Raw genomic sequence first — 14817 nt, 5'->3', positions numbered from 1 at the left:
ACTCGCTTCGTTACAGATTACTTTAGTAAGCAGCACGAAGTGTCACGGAGATGCTCAGCCAAATCCAATGGCAGACGCTGCAAGAGAGGAGTTACGGATCTTGGTGTGCCTTACTGTTAAAAGCTTACTGTTAAAATTCCGAGAGATTACATTTCTAGAAGTGTGAACCAACGTATTTATGCCTTTAGCGAAAACGCCATGTAGGTAAAATCAGGGAGAGATTCGAGCTCACTCGGAGGCTTACCGGCAATTGTCCTGCCCGCAAACCGTTCGCGACTGGAAAAGGTACGAGGGGAGGTGACAGTGGTACACAAAGTACTCTGCGCCACACATTGCAAGGTGGCTTGCTGAGTGTAGATGGAGATGTAGATGATAACGTCAGTGTCTCCGTTCAGCCGTGAGCTACGCGGCCTGACGCTGTAGTGACGTCCCGTCTTATGTGTACACACCTTCATTTGACGGTGACGTTCGTTTCCCTTGCGTCTAGTGTAAGTCGACCTTAACGTGACGCCGCTAGTGCGTTGCGGACCGCTGCCGTGAGGTGTGGCGTGAGATTTGCTCCGTCCGCACGGGACGGAAAGGGACGGGACGTCATCTGCTCGGTTGGGGCGGTGAGCGCAGAGCAGTAAAGCAGGCGGCGTGGGAGCTCACAAGCGCGCCGGCCACTCGACGGGACGCGACACGCCGCGCCTAGCCGCGGGATGGCATGGGATGGGACGGGGCGGAGCAGCGTGTTTACTGACTGTGTGGCGCCGCCGCCCTCGTCTTAGCGGCCCGCTAACTGCTCTCTCTCTCTAGGCCGATAATGTCTGACCGCTCTGCTCTCCTCCCGCATGCCAAACCGCCACACTGTTGGACACGAGAACTACAACACCACGAAAGCGGCTCGCACCCACCCAGATCGCCGTGTGCGTTAACGCGCCGCTTCCGGGAGTCAAGGAGGCGAGCCTGTCCCAGATGCTGTATACAGACACCATTCCCGGCGAAGTCGTGGCGTCACGTAGGGCATCGCGCCCACTAGCATTGACAAAACCCTTATAACAATGTCGACCCCATAGAATACGAGAAAAGGTAAGGAAGATGGAAAAGAAGAATAGAAGGTGACTCGCAAGAAACGTCAAATAGGCATGATGTGGACTACGTGCTTCGATAAGCCATCGAATAGCATTCTGTACACAACGGAAGATTATGCAGCGGGTTTGTAATTTAGAAAACGCTTTTGAATACTTCGTTCTTTATGAGAAGATTGTGTCTGTGTCTCGTGTAACAACGAGAAAGGTCGATTAACCTGTGTCGAAATTCAGCAGTGGCGGGGTGGTGGCCTACTGAGACTGTTGTGTATCGTTCTGCGCTATTGCTGGTCGCGTTGGTTGGGATCCAGTGACTGTCATATGGAACTGACTGGTTCAGCAGGGCTATGCTGAAGGATATCCAGAGTCTCAGAAACCCCACGCGACTTGCGCCGTATAGGTCAGACACATTGCTCAGTTGTGCAGTATCGTACAGCCACATCACATACAGGAGTCGGGAAATAGGTTTGTTCGAAGGAAGACAAGTATCCAAGCAGAAAATGCGATGAAATTTGGAGCACTACAGCCTGTCGGACTATTGTTACGACTTCGCCTGATGTGGCAATAGAGTGAGCCACACAGACAGCGGTCAGCCGAATGACAATACTAGACTCAGTAATGGCAGATCAGTTCCAGGTCTGCATACAGCATCGTGATGGAAGCATCTGTGTGTGGAGGCCCTGAAGAGAACGAATATTGCCAGTTTACATTTGTCATTGTCATCTGAGCACAGCACCTGGTGTGATCGTGTGGGGAGCCATTGGGCTGGCTCTAAGCACTATGGGACGTAACATCTGGGGTCATCAGTCCCCTAGACTAAGAACTACTTAAACCTAACTAACCTAAGGACATCAGACACATCCATGCCCGAGGCAGGATTCGAACCTGCGACCGTAGCGGTCGCGCGGTTGCGGACTGAGCGCTTAGACCGCTCGGTCACCGCGGCCGGCGACGGCGCGTAGCACAAACTATATTGGAGCTTTGGTTGATTCTCCGTCGATATGCAACATTTGCCACCGATGTGACTGGCTGACATCAGGAGGTTTGTGTGCGAGCGTTTGAGATGGCGAGTGTTGCCGGCGGCGCGTGGCCCAGCTACCGCCCAGCTCAAGCCCGGCGCTGACAGCATGCCGCTGACGTACGCGGGCGCGGCCGGCGAGGCAGCGCAGTCCCCGCCTGTGACGACAGACAATACGCCGGAAACGGAAGGCGACAACGTCTCACAGAGTGAAAACATAGAAATGAGCACTGAGTCAGGACATGGGCATACCGATTATAGTCGACCGAAAATGGAAACTACAGAGACCACCGAAACCTGTGCAGTTCTCGTACCAGAATCCGTACCAGGTGACATTAATAACGTGGACATGGCCAGTAATGCAGTTTCAGATAATGTTGAAACATCATTTCAGAATAAGAAAAGAACAATGGCTCATACAGCAGTCGAAACTGATGCTTCAAAAACGAGTGATACACCACGTTGAATCAAGTTGAAGGACACAAAACAAACTCTCGACATATCAGAAGGAAAAAAAAAAACCATCGTCGATAATTCCAAAACCAACGAGGACAAGGACGACAACGAACGCCACCCCTCTCTCAGCCCAGGAAAATGAGCAAGCATGGGAGAAGGCCCGACAACCAACGATCTCACTCCAAATAGGACACCTGAACGGAAGAAATAAGGATAAAATGGTAGGTACAATGGAGTGGCTCACTGAAATGGAAGCCGAGAAGGAAAATCGGGCATCGACAACCAACGGATCATTCCAAATGTTGTTTGATACTGGAAGTGATGAAATCTTCATGCAATAAATTCTTAGTCATTGCAGTAAACAGTGGAAATCAGTGGTATTGCTGTATTACAGGACGAAATGATCCCAGTTATTTTAGATGCCATGATTTAATGAAATTTTAAATATGGCAGTCGGTAACTTTATCAGCTATATAAACATCAAAATAGGACCGATTCTACTGCGGAATACAAAAATAATTAATATTATATTGGATTTTAATTCTATGAAGATCGTAAGAAAAATTTGCGAATACGTTAAAAATAATATTTATAGGCAATGAATAAGTTAATATTGTAATAAAACTGAAACAAGACATGAAATCTGCCACTGAACATATTGAACGAAGCTGAACACTAAGTGCTAACTACTTCAGTGTTTGTCATCTGTATAAAGAATGTGACCTAGATTCATTAACTGTTTAAACTACTTTAAGCAGGTGAATTGACTTTTATGTAATTCATGTCGTCTGTTCAACAGCATATATTAAGGCTTTCAAAGGAAGAATTTATTTCTGTATATTTTCTTTATTTTTTTGTCTCAGTATCATAATGGTTTATTTAAAAATCCAGTATGTTATTCTTTACTGGCTGAATGCCTGGTGTTGCCTGGGTTTCTATTCCAATCCTGTTAGTCCATTTCCTCCTGCCTCCTCTGTCCATCTTCTCATCCCACCTCTCTCTGTCCATCCCTTCCTCACTATACTCTCCTTCCATCTTCTCCTCTCCCCTCTCTCCACCCTTCTCGTACTCTTTCGCTTTTCTGTTCATTTACTCTTCGTCCTCTATCTGCGCATCTCCTCCTGGGTCCGTCTCCTTTGGATGCTGATGAGAAATTCGTTGCAAATTATGTTAGTAATAAAGACGTAACAATTAAAAGGTCGTGCATGATGCGGTATTTTTTAACACATCTCAATGTTCATGACGTCATATCTCCTGAACCGTGTAAATTGTAGGTAAGTTCAGCGGCATATGTGGATACTGTAGGCAAAATATGTTGTGAACAGAGTTACTAACAGAGAAGTAATAAATTTAGATGTCATGCATGTTGCGGCAGTTTTTCGCGCATCTTATTGTTTATCACGTCGTATCTCCGTAACTATGATAGGCAAGTGGTTCTTACCCTCACAGCAATTGTTACCTGAAATTGTGGGATATGTATACCAAGTTTGGTTGAAATTTCTCTGGCGGTTTAGGATCATACACCCATACATACATGCATTTCATTATATCTGTGGATTTTATTGTCTTTTTAAAGAACAGAATCGAAGAAAGTGCCTTTTCATGTCAGTAGTATTCCCGGTGAACAAGTCAGATTTTTATGTGACTATAAGATCTGGAACATGCTCCAGTCCAATAGAAACGTTTTTCTTACTTTATCTGAAGACAAGTATTTGGGGAGGAATAGAAATGTTCCTTTTATTTATTGACCGATTTTCTTAACATGGGAAGATTAGGGTCTTGTGGCCATATCTTAGATCTCTTTCCTGTTTTATCATTTTACTCTGACACAGCAAGTCTTACATTCGTAATGTCACAGTTACAAATAGTATTGATAGAAATAATAAAAATAGTATTAACTATAACAGGAAAACAACTTTTATTTGTTTGTGAAGAGTAGTATAATGGAAGTAATTTGCAAGCGGGTAGATTTAAGACTGTGGCTGGAATGGCTCTGAGAATAGAGTGATAGATAGATAGATAGATAGATAGATAGAGAGAGAGAGAGAGAGAGAGAGAGAGAGAGAGAGAGAGAGGGAGGTTGGGGAGAAGTGAGAAATTAAGATAGGTAACAAGCAATGAAGAGTTATATATAAAGAATTTTGTGTGAATGATTGACAAACGAAAAGGCGAAGGAGCATAATTGGAAGAAGTAGTTAGTTTTCTTCACCCTGGAGAGAGAAATGGCCACACTTGTTAACTGTGTAGGTAAAAATTATTAGGATAACAAAGGGATGTGCTTCCTTATGTGAAGAGAACAGAAAACATACTAGTGCGTGCGGCAATATCGAAATTTACTGTCGCTGGTGCGTTTAACCCTTCATGCGAAAGACATCGTTTGTAGGTATTTCCAGATATTACACAGCATTCTGAACCATTCTACAGTTTCTGGTTTCATTCTTATTAATTATAATTTAAAATTGCACTTGCACTTAATTTTAAATGCCGTGACAATTTCCGTGTTTTCTGTTTATGCGGTAGGGGTAGGAAAATGTACTTGCATTTCGGTTGCAAGCCTTTTTGGCATATTCGTGTCGAAACTGTTCGTTTGTATATTGTCATGTTCATTTCTGTGTGCACCCTGTGATCTAAGCACTTAACTCATGATCTGGCTACCAGCCAGTACTCTTAACACGACAAGTGCTGTAATTTTGAATGCTGTTTGTTTGCCAGGCTTCCGTAGTCTTCTTTGTGTGTGGAAGTGTTGCCTACTCTTTGTCATCAGTAGTGCCTGCAAAGGAGTCTTCGGGAAAAACAAATACGATCATGAAAACGGTAGTTTCAGCGGGAATGTGGTGAAAGTGTTCGCGACTTAATTGAAAGTGCGATTTTTGACCTGTGACCACATGCACGAAAAACGCTCGTCTCAACAAGTAAAATTAACTGTTAGTACCATTTTTAATTGTGTATAAAAAACGGGTTGTGATCTGTTTTAAATCTATAACTAAGGTGAGAGAAACAAGAACTGCTGGGTATTTCGGGAAACTCATTGAAGATGCCTTTTACATGAAAGGCGTAATACTTTTGAAGTTCTAATTTTAATATTACAGGACATGTTAGGCGTTTTCTTTATTTAAATGAACGTTTATGTAATTGTTGCTGGTAGTGGGTAGTTCAGCAAAAATTACTGCGTGCATTCGCCTCAGGGTCGGCTACGCAGGAACAGGGTTGTACGAAATAGTGACAGGTTGCCTTCAAGCCTTTCGCGGTGTTCTACATCTACGTCTACATGGATACTCTGCAAATCACATGTAAGTGCCTGGCAGAGGGTTCATCGAACCACCTTCACAATTCTCTACTATTCCAATCTCCTATAGCGCGCGTAAAGACTGAATACCTATATCTTCCCATACGAGCTCTGATTTCCCTTATTTTATCGTGGTGATCGTTCCTCCCTATGTAGGTCGGTGTCAACAAAATATTTTCGCATTCGGAGGAGGAAGTTGGTGATTGGAATTTCGTGAGAAGATTCTGTCGCAACGAAAAACGCCTTTATTTTATGATGTCCAGCCCAAATCCTGTATCATTTCAGTGACAGTCTCTCCCATATTTTGCGATAGTACAAAACGTGCTGCCTTTCTTTGAACTTTTTCGATGTACTCCGTCAATCCCATCTGGTAAGGATTCCACACCACGCAGCAATAATCTAAAAGAGGACGGAGAAGCGTAGTGTAGGCAGTCTCCTTAGTAGAGTGTTGAGTGAGTGATCCGTAATTTCACCTTCATACATGAGAACGCCAGCCTGTACACAACCACCCGTGTTACTGAGAAAGCAGAGGTGAGGAACGTGCGTAATCGCAGGACCCGACTCTCATAGAGAGAGATGGTTGCCCTACGGAGACGTGTCGCGAATTGTGCACTAGACATTGAACTGGTGCAAGTTGTATTGAGGAAGCAACGGGTTAACGTAAATAAAGCAATTATGTGTAGTCTCATGCATAGTATTCCAAAGAACCGGAGACCGAAAACAGCCATCCCAGACGGGCAGCCTCGATAGTGATCAGCTCGCGTAATAGACGCACTGTTAGCTATTTAACCATTAATGTCACGAAGCAGGCATCCCGCTTGCTTTACCACCAGTTTGAACTTGTGTGAATGTCAGGTGATACAAACCGTTCGGTGCTTGGCTTAGAATCATTTTACAATGGCCTTTTCCCGCGGGCAGATATTTGTAAGCAGATGGGAAACACTGGAGCGCAATAACCTTATAGAGTATTATAGATAATTTTTAGTCTTTTTCCAGTGTAGGCGGATGAATAGACTCGCTAAAATCTGTACGTGATGTTGCTGATGAGCGAAATATAGCGGGGAGAAGAACTGTACGTTCAGCGGTTGCTAGTGAATTCTTCTTCGACAGAATTCCTCGGTTGATGCTTCATCGCTTAAAACTGTGCTGTGCTAGGTATAGGAAGATTCTTCTATTTGTTCTGGACCATTTGATTATTAAGGCAGTTGTTTCGTATTACGTTTTAGGCACGCCTAACGAATGTAGGTACTCGAGCAGGTTACTGACAATGTGGGAATAACACGCAGCTCTTACAGCGAAATGCAAGTGAAGATGGCTTGCTGTCCATCGACAATGGGCAAGTTACCGTGCGAATGAATGTGACGAGCATTTGCACTTTGCACAAATTGTTACGCACGTCCGTGTTCCAGTGGCTAGCGTTGCTAACTACTGAGTCAGAGATTTTTCCATTTGAAGAAGAACACTATTAAGTTCCAAGAGGTACTTGCTCCCGTAATCTTTGACGGCCCAGCTGGCTATAAACACTGATAGAAATTAAGTATAAACTTCCTATAAATTTACATTTTTGCAGTGCCATACATGAACTGCAAGTCAACGTTTTTATAAACCATCTCTTTTTCAGCATAAGTTTGTTACAAAGAAAATTTATCAAAAATTGTGATACTGTGCTGAATTGTGAAACTGATGTATACTTTGATACTGTACTTGCGTTGAGCCATATTTGAAGTTTACTGCCGGCCGGAGTGGCCGAGTGGTTCTAGGCGCTACAGTCTGGATCTGCGCGACCGCTACGGTCACAGGTTCGAATCCTGCCTCGGGCATGGATGTGTGTGATGTCCTTAGGTTAGTTAGGTTTAAATAGTTCTAAGTTCTAGGGGACTGATGACCGCAGAAGTCAAGTCCCATAGTGCTGAGCGCCATTTGAACCATTTGAAGTTTACAACGACGAAAAAAATTCGCTTCCGTAGTTTTTGTACGGTGGTCCACTAGGCCGCATGAGGCCAAATGAGAAACTGTCTGATAAATTAAGTTACGAAACTCACATAGAAGCCGCCCTAATGACGTTAAATCGAAGGCTTTATGCCTGACTGGGAGCCATATGATTTTTTTTGATGGTAATTAGTGTGAGGAGGAGAGCAAAAGCCAGATTTGGCGCCTAGCCTACTCCTCTCGAATGGTATAACTGGACCAGTACCAGAATCGTCAGATGCCCCAACTCCAGGAGGCACTGCTGAGAAGATAACTAGTGCGACGTAGAATACTGTCGCGCAAGGCCAGTTAGTCGTAAACCACACACAACTACCTCTCCTCCCCTTGGAAGACAAAGTCTTATGATGGTTTCTTTTTACAGCTAGGATTCGAACCGGCTACCTCCAGGTCAGAAGACACTTCATTGCCTCACTTCACAGAGCGTCGCTGGTGAAGCAGGTTACTGTTTTTTCAGGGGCTTCGAACCGTGTGAACCGAAACCAGGCCGGTGAACAGTACTTAATTCTTCAGCACTCGCTTAGCAGAGTCCTGTGAAATGTGGAGACTGCCGCTTAAACGAGAAAAATGTCGCAGGGCCATACTTGACTGGACAACAGTGGTCTTTCGTGTATACGCTGCAAAAAATCTTCAAGAGCCAGCAGTTGTATCAGTGAACAACCGCTCTGTACTCCAACTGAAAATGTAGCCACATTACTTTTATGTATGGGAATCGACATTGAAAGGCTACATTTCGTCGTCAAAATGCGTGACAGTCGCGAAGAAATTAACAGTGCGATCGTTGTGCCACATATCCGTGACATGTCGTAGTCAGTCCACCATACTCCGTAACTTCGCCACGGTACGATGCGCCATGGTCACGCACCTTAGTGTAAGAGTTTAAACACTAGAATCCATTTTCTCGTTACGCTTGCTCGTAATCGGTTCGTTAAACGTAACATTACTAGTACATCTGTCAGCTTCGCAAGGTGACGTGCTGTTACGCACATACGGTTTTGTTCTAATTTTACTTTATTTCCGAAACATACATCCTGGACATCTACGATGGCCAAAATATTCAAGTGTTACCAAAGAAAGGATATCGTAAAATAATAATCAGCATAGTAAGAAAACGCCATTCCGCTCGTCCAACACGTTGTTTGTACAGTGCAGTTTGTAGTGCTGAAACGCTACGTAAAGAAGGTTCAAATGGCTCTCAGCACTATGGGACTTAACATCTGAGGTCATCAGTCCCCTAGAACTTAGAACTACTTAAACCTAACTAACCTAAGGACATCACACACATCCATGCCCGAGGCAGGATTCGAACCTGCGACCGTAACGGTCGCGCGGTTCCCGACTGAAGCGCCTAGAACCGTTGGCCCACAACAGCTGGCCGTAGCGAAGAGATCTCGCAGTGTGTCATCTGTGTTATTTGTTGGGAACTGTCGTGTGTCGATCCATCTACATATATACTCCACAAACCGTAATACAATGGGAAACGGAGGGTGCTTCGTACCAGTATCATAGATATTCCGTCCTATTCCATTTACATGTTGAGGGAGGGAAACACAACTGTCTGTATACCTGTGCACGCGCGCTTATCTCTCTTATCTTATTCTTATAATCCCTACGCAAGATACATGTCGATGGCAGTAGATTTGTCGTGCAGTACCAGATCAGTAAATTTATCCAGCAATTCGCGAAAAATATTTAGCCAGGAGGTTTGAAATATTTCTTTCGAAGATAATCTGGCAGACTAGTTGTTCGGGGTAGTTTTCACTGTTTCACATTACCACCGATAACGCATAATTTTCAACTTCAGTTTTGATTTTGTTGAATATTCTTCGTTTTCTCCACAATTCTTTGACCTTTATGCGCATAGAAACTTACATATAACGCATAAATATAGTCCTAAGAGAGATAAATACATAGATAGGTAGATACACGGAGAGAGAGAGAGAGAGAGAGAGAGAGAGAGAGAGACAATATGAATTTTTCTTCTCCTCAGGAGACAAAGCTGACTCGTTGAATATTCGTGGAATACCGTGACGTGGTGGGAATCGGTCGATTAAATGGAAAGCCTGTAACTTGGCTTTACCAAACAGGGCTGAAGTGTTGTCGCAACCACTCATTGGTTGAAGAAATAAGTTGACTCCTTGCTGTCGTGGGAGAGTGAGGAGCCACGTATGTCTTCAGAGCTGTAACACCTCTTTCTGACACTGCCTTTACCTTCCTTCATCATGATAATGTCTTTGCCGTTTGGAGCAAGAGCTAGAACTAGCACTAGAAGATCAACATCCTGACTGATAATAATAAGTATTTGCTGACGCTCATCAAAGTTTCCAACCCCTCTGTCGCTTTTGATGTCTCTCCTTCCGAAATACACTCCTGGAAATTGAAATAAGAACGCCGTGAATTCATTGTCCCAGGAAGAGGAAACTTTATTGACACATTCCTGGGGTCAGATACATCACATGATCACACTGACAGACCCACAGGCACATAGACACAGGCAACAGAGCATGCACAATGTCGGCACTAGTACAGTGTATATCCACCTTTCACAGCAATGCAGGCTGCTATTCTCCCATGGAGACGATCGTAGAGACGCTGGATGTAGTCCTGTGGAACGGCTTGCCATGCCGTTTCCACCTGGCGCCTCAGTTGGACCAGCGTTCGTGCTGGACGTGCAGACCGCGTGAGACGACGCTTCATCCAGTCCCAAACATGCTCAATGGGGGACAGATCCGGAGATCTTGCTGGCCAGGGTAGTTGACTTACACCTTCTAGAGCACGTTGGGTGGCACGGGATACATGCGGACGTGCATTGTCCTGTTGGAACAGCAAGTTCCCTTGCCGGTCTAGGAATGGTAGAACGATGGGTTCAAATGACGGTTTGGATGTACCGTGCACTATTCAGTGTCCCCTCGACGATCACCAGTGGTGTACGGCCAGTGTAGGAGATCGCTCCCCACACCATGAGGCCGGGTGTTGGCCCTGTGTGCCTCGGTCGTATGCAGTCCTGATTGTGGCGCTCACCTGCACGGCACCAAACACGCATACGACCATCATTGGCACCAAGGCAGAAGCGACTCTCATCGCTGAAGACGACACGTCTCCATTCGTCCCTCCATTCACGCCTGTCGCGACACCACTGGAGGCGGGCTGCACGATGTTGGGGCGTGAGCGGAAGACGGCCTAACGGTGTGCGGGACCGTAGCCCAGCTTCATGGAGACGGTTGCGAATGGTCCTCGCCGATACCCCAGGAGCAAAAGTGTCCCTAATTTGCTGGGAAGTGGCGGTGCGGTCCCCTACGGCACTGCGTAGGATCCTACGGTCTTGGCGTGCATCCGTGCGTCGCTGCGGTCCGGTCCCAGGTCGACGGGCACGGGCACCTTCCGCCGACCACTGGCGACAACATCGATGTACTGTGGAGACCTCACGCCCCACGTGTTGAGCAATTCGGCGGTACGTCCACCCGGCCTCCCGCATGCCCACTATACGCCCTCGCTCAAAGTCCGTCAACTGCACATACGGTTCACGTCCACGCTGTCGCGGCATGCTACCAGTGTTAAAGACTGCGATGGAGCTCCGTATGCCACGGCAAACTGGCTGACACTGACGGCGGCGGTGCACAAATGCTGCGCAGCTAGCGCCATTCGACGGCCAACACCGCGGTTCCTGGTGTGTCCGCTGTGCCGTGCGTTTGATCATTGCTTGTACAGCCCTCTCGCAGTGTCCGGAGCAAGTATGGTGGGTCTGACACACCGGTGTCAATGTGTTCTTTTTTCCATTTCCAGGAGTGTAGTTTTGCCGCACAGGTGGAAGCGATCTAGCATTGTTCATCTCTCAGTCCACAGAAAGGAAAACAGAGTAAGAAGAAACACTACGCAACACAACAAACTGAACTGTCCCGCATACCTTTAATAACTTGGCAACATGAAGTCAATTAACCTGGAATGTGTGAATTAGCGACAGTGGTAGGGGAATGGTGAGTGTACAGGAAGGGAAACTTGCCGTTTTCATTGTTAGGCATCTAATCCTGATTTCAAAAATTTTGAACACACGAAAAATTTCATCAAGTTGAAAATGTACGAAATATTTCCATATACTTAATTACTCTTTTCAGTTGCATAACTGATTAAGCAACCAAAACGGTACGGCAAGTATGCGTAAGAGAATCCTGTTCCAACTCTTATACCAGTAAAACTATTCGTCCGATCGTTTTTGTGCAGAATTCTACGAGAAATATGTTTTGTAATTACAGTGCTCTTCTAAAACTGAACAAAGCATTTCATTACGAAGTGCAATCTTATTTGTGTTATGCAACTTTGATTCCTATGCTGATAATTGATTTCATTTAGAGTGACATAAGGAGTTCCGTATGTTGATGTCTGCATTAGACGTTTTACCCAAAAAAAGTCTGTGGGGAAAAAATATAAATGAAAATAAAGCAAGCCATACCCGCTGTATGTAGGAATCCCCCATACTTCGATAACTTTTCCTTAATATTTGGTCCCCCAGAGGCTCACACCTATTCTGTGAGTATAAGCTTGGCCATCACGGGGCCCAACCTTTGCAGCACTACTTCCCTCTCTGTGCCCCGAGTCCATTCCTCTACTGTTCTTGTTCTCTGTCTTTCCATTAGAGATTAGACGGTCTTCTTGGCGCCGACCGCGATTTCGGACATTCCATTTTTTTCTCTTCTGACACTTTACACACCTTGTGTTAAAATCCATGATTGAGTCTGACCAACCATTCCTCTTCCAGATTTGTCAGAAATGCAGATCGTGAAGGGAAGGTCGCCCAACGCAGTGTATATCTCAGCTTTGTGCATTTCTGTCTTTGCATCCGTGTATCTGGCAACAGTAATAAGCCCAAAACCCAGCACGGTAGCCATTTCCTTGTGAGTGGGGGCAGCAAGGTGGGCCAGTTACGTGCGTGGTGGTAGACCCTTCGCCATGCGGGGATCACAATATTCCTGCTGAGCCATTCGTGGCTCGCGTTCGTGCCGTTATTGCTTGACATCATGTCTTGGCAGTACTCCCGTCTCGTTTGTTATTCGATTTACTGGCATCACTAAGTTCCTGGCTTGCCTGCCCGTTAGTGGCAGCAGCAGCGCTTATCGATAAGAGCACTGTCATACTATCTTTGGAGCGACCGCTAGTATTTCCGGGTCGTCGTGTGTCGGGAGTTCAGTGGGGGACGGAGTAGCAGTGAGGTCCGGACAGCTATGACTCGCACGACCGTTGCTGGCGCACATGACTTCATGGGGACGACCTTATTTTGTCGTTCAGTCGGTCGTCTCCTCGGGCGACGTGTATTTGGTCGCCGACCACTTCCAGGTTCTCTGTGTGTGTCGACTTGTGATTCCTTATTGTTGTTCCATGGTGACTGGTTTTAGTATTGTTCGAGTTGTTTGTAGAAGTGTTCCGCAGAACCGTGTGTAGCTTGTGTGGTTTCGACGGAGCAGTTATTTTAATGCTGTCTGCGTGCTGGATTGAGTTGGTCAGTTGTGACAGAGCAGCGCGGAAGTCTCCGTGGCTCGAGGTCAGGCCGGGACCGCTGGCGGCGTCCACGTGCGGTCAGATTGTGAGGCGCTAGCTGTGAGAGCTACAAAGTTCGTTGCCCACTGAACCTGGACAATGAAGTTGAGTGATCAATTAACCTGTTATGAAACCTCAGCTGCTGTGACATCTCTTCGTTCATTGCCGGTTGTTGCTTCCTGGGCCGATCCGGCTAGCGGCAACATATGGTGTGTTGGAGTCGGCGAAATTTTGCAGCTGTCTTCCTGTATGATCTTTAACTATTAAATTGGTTGTTACTTATCAGTGAAGTGCACCAGCGGTATTTTCTGCCAAGTAGCCGTTGACGCCCCAGTTACCTGCCCTGGTCGTTGGCGTAGTTTTCTGGCAGTGTGTTTTTTCTCGCTGTGTTGATGCTGTCCGGCATGGCATGTAGTTTGACAGGCTTTTAGTTGTTTGTTCATATTTTTTTCTTAAGAGTGGTTATTGTGCCTTGCCTATTTTTACATGTCAATTTTGAAGACGTAGTGCAGCTGGTATTTTCGTCCTGGCTGATATATTCCATTGTCGCACCGTTGGTTGGGCGGAAGGGAATTGATTACATCGTTGGTCGGTCCTTCAGCTGTCCCTCGGTCGGGTTGCCATCTGATTATTTAACCTTACTCTTGGATGCCTGTCACACCTCACCTTACATTAGAGCTACCTCTTCAGGCCGACCCTTGCAACACTTCTGAGCACCACTGTTCCATTGATTTTAGAATGCGATTTTCATTTTAGCCTAAAGTACTGCGTGAGGCCTTCAGCTGTCTATTAATTTAGTTTGTTTTCATTTTAAAATAAGGCCTTCAACCGACTCAAATTAAAATTCGAAGTTTGATTTGTTTAAAAACTAAATTTTGAATGTTTGTTCTCTCTGAAATTCTTGTTAATCAAGCCTTCAGCCCTGAGTTGTTCAATGTCCAGTGTGTAGCCTTCAGCCCAGCTTTTACGTGAAATATTTTTAAGATAAGGCTTTCAGCCATCTTAAATTAAAATTTGAAGATTCATTTGCTTAAAAGGAATTATTTTAGAAATTTGCTCTATCTGAAATTCTTGTTATCCAGGCCCTAAGCCCTGAGTTGTTCATTGTCTTGTGTGGCCTTCAGCCGATTATTTACGTGAAATTTTTTTTTATGTAGGGTCTCCAGCCGGGTGTATTCTTTAAAGCAATTTTTTATGACTTGTATTCAGGCCTTCAGCCATTCTTGTTTTTGGTGTGGTTTTGGGCCTTCAGCCCAGGAGGTATGTCAAGTTTTCTTAACTGGGCCTTCAGTCATATTGTTTTATTTTGACCCCTTTTAAGGCAATGTGTAATTAAGTGGCTCTTAGGGAACAATAGTTTGTGTGTTTTGCGCAATTGACAGTAACTGATTACAGCCCCCTCCACAACCATAACCTGATCTGCTCTGTTCTGCGAAACCCAAATTTCACCTACCTGAGCTGGAAACTCTGCA

This window comes from Schistocerca americana, chromosome 2, assembly GCF_021461395.2.
Source record: "Schistocerca americana isolate TAMUIC-IGC-003095 chromosome 2, iqSchAmer2.1, whole genome shotgun sequence".
Taxonomy (NCBI): domain Eukaryota; kingdom Metazoa; phylum Arthropoda; class Insecta; order Orthoptera; family Acrididae; genus Schistocerca; species Schistocerca americana.
The sequence above is the reverse complement of the archived record's forward strand: the minus strand, read 5'-3'. Positions refer to the sequence as shown.